Source organism: Orycteropus afer, unplaced genomic scaffold (genome assembly GCF_000298275.1).
Source record: "Orycteropus afer afer isolate SDZICR_OR568_19922 unplaced genomic scaffold, OryAfe1.0 scaffold00130, whole genome shotgun sequence".
NCBI lineage: Eukaryota > Metazoa > Chordata > Mammalia > Tubulidentata > Orycteropodidae > Orycteropus > Orycteropus afer.
In genome coordinates, this window is record NW_006921717.1 from 4,072,227 (window position 1) to 4,075,079 (window position 2,853).

Genomic DNA, 2,853 nt, shown 5'->3' on the forward strand with positions numbered 1-2,853 from the left:
CCGGGAGCAGGAGGCAGAGCTGAAGCCCAAGGCTGAGGGGCTTTCACCCAGCCCCTAGAGCCTGGCACTTTGAACTTGGACTTCTAGCCTCCCGAACTGTAAGAGAATAAACTCCTGTTTGTTAAGGCCGTCCCATTTGTGGTATATTCCTGTCAGGGTGGCAGCAAGGAACCAGAACAAGGGTCTCCCCCTTTTTTGCCACTTATGTATTTGACATAAATTATTCATACATATCAGATATTTCATAATTTAAAAAGTGAACTCAATGCACTGCCCTTACCTAAACCACTGTCCCCAGGATTCTCCACCTTTGAGAATAATTCCACCTTCCACTCAGAGCAGCCCCAGGCTTCTCGACTCCTCCTTCCTCCTCTCCCCGTATCTCAGCCCACCACACCCTGAGCATCTCCATCTACCCCGCCCAGCTGAGAGCAGGCTACCTCTATATCTCCCCCAGCTGCTGGTCAGCCGCCTGACCACTTCCTGCTCTGGTCCCAACCCCGCCCTCCTCCAGTCTCTCAGCTGGGACTAGGATGATCTCATCCAATGCAGATCCACTGCGCTGTCTGCTGCTCAGATACCTCAGAGACATCCCACTGCCCTTAGTATGAACCCCAAAGTCTACAGTCTGTTTCCAAGGCCCTGTGTGATCTGCCCACCTCTTAGGATTCATTTTCTGCCACTCTGCCTCACTCTCCAAGCCCCAATCACCCTGACTTCTCATTGTTTCCTTAAATATGCCCCAGCTGTTATGGGAATGAGCTTGCTTTGTAATGTTAATGAGATAAAGAAATACATGTTGTAAATCCTAACTCCTATACCTATGGTTATATCCCGTTCTGAATGGGCTTTCTTTATAATTTTAATGAGATACTATTACTATAGGGTGGGTTTTAAGTCAATCTCTTCTGAGATATAAAAGAGATTAAACAAGCAAGCAAGCAAGCAGACCTGAGGGAAGACAGATGCCAAGACACGTGGGAGATCTCCAAGGACCAGAAGCTCCAAAGAGACAAGGACTTTTCTGAGGGCCAACAGAGAAAGGCTTCCCCTAGGGCTAGCACCCTGAATTCAGACTTCTAACCTGCTAAACAGCGAGAAAATAAATATCTGTTGTTGAAGCCACTGGTGGCCTTCCTGTTGTAGCAGCACTGGAGAACTGAGACACCCCGCTCTCAGGCTACAGGATCCTCCCACGGACCCTTAGTCCCTTCTCCCCTCCATATGCCCTCCGCCTTCTGGTTTTCTTTTTGATTTCCTCTTCAAGTCACTTCTTCACCACATGTCATTACTTTTTATTATTCCTCAGCAGACACAGCCCTTGAAAGCCTCCCTCCCTTGCAGTCCATTCCACTCACTATTCTGCTTATCTCCAGAGAACTCCAAGGGCTCCTGGGGGTAGCAGAGCCACGATATGGGAGGAGCCCAGGCCCCTGATAACCAGGTGGGAGCCCACCCTCTAACTCCCCCTCTCACTCTAGCAAAAACACCTGTCACCGTGTAAAAGTTATGTCCAACGTTTGTGGTCTAAATAAAATAGTTTATCATCTCACAGTTTCTAAAGCTCAACAATTCAGGAGCAATGTAGCTGGGTGGTTCTGATTCATAATCTCTCATGAGGTTTGCAGTCAAGATGTTGGCTGAGACTATCATCATCTGAAGGCTTGACTGGGGCTGAAGGAGCAACTTCCCACACGGCCCACTCACATGGCTGCTGGCTGGAGGCGTCAGTTCCTTGCCTCCTGGAACTGTGTATAGGGCTGACTGAGTGTCCTCATAACATGGTGACTGGTTTCCCCCAGAGCAAAGGATGAGAAAGAGAGAAGGAACCCCAAATGTCTGTTATAACCAGATCTCCAAGTTTCACACTGTCACTTTCACTTTATTCTACTCATTAGAAGTGAGTCACTGAGTCCATCCCACACACAAGCAGAAGGGAACTAGGCTGCACATCTTGAAAGAGGAGTATGAAGAATGTGTGGGTGTCCTTTAAAACTACCACCCCTGAAAAACTCCAGTCCCAGCTGAACCCTTCATCTGCCATGGTGATCTGCCTTTCTGAGGAGAAAGGAGATCAAATAACCAAAGATTGTTTCACTTCAGGGTCAAGGCCACAACCTCCTTGGGCACTCATATTCCCAAGCAATCCCACCGCAGTTCCCATTTCCACTTTCTGAGAGGATTATGTCACAACTTTCCCTCCATCCTCAAACCTCCAACATCCTTCCCCTCCCCTTTCCTGCTCCCCATAGCTACCTAAATCTGCACCTGTACACACCTTCCATGCCTTCTCTCTTACTTCCTGTTGTTGTTGTCAGGGGCCCTTGAGTTTGTTCCCACCCATAGCAACCCTGTGTCCAGCAGACAAGACACTGCCCGGTCCTGCACCATCCTCACAGTTGTTGCTGCGCCTCAGCCCCGTGGTGCAGCCGCTGGGTCCATCCATCTCATTCAGGGTCTTGCTCATCTTTGCAGACCCTCTGTTTCCAATCACAATGTCCTTCTCCAGGGGCTGGTCCTTCCTGATAGCACGTCCAAAGTACTCGAGATGAAACCTCTCCAACCTCTCTTCTAAGGAGCACTCTGCCTGGACTTCTTCCAAGACAGACTTGTTTGTTCTTCTGGCAGTTCATGATACAGTCATCATTCTTCGCCAACAACGTATTTCCAATGCATCAACTCCTCTTCAGCTTTCCTTACTCACTGTTCAGCTTTTGCACACATACGAGGCTATTGAAACTACCATGGCTTGGGGCAGGAGCGCCTCAGTCCCTCCTGCTAGGATGGAAGAAATGTCTCTTCTCCTTTCAAAGGTTCTGAGTCCTCTTTGCTCCACCTTCCCCTCCCCACTCC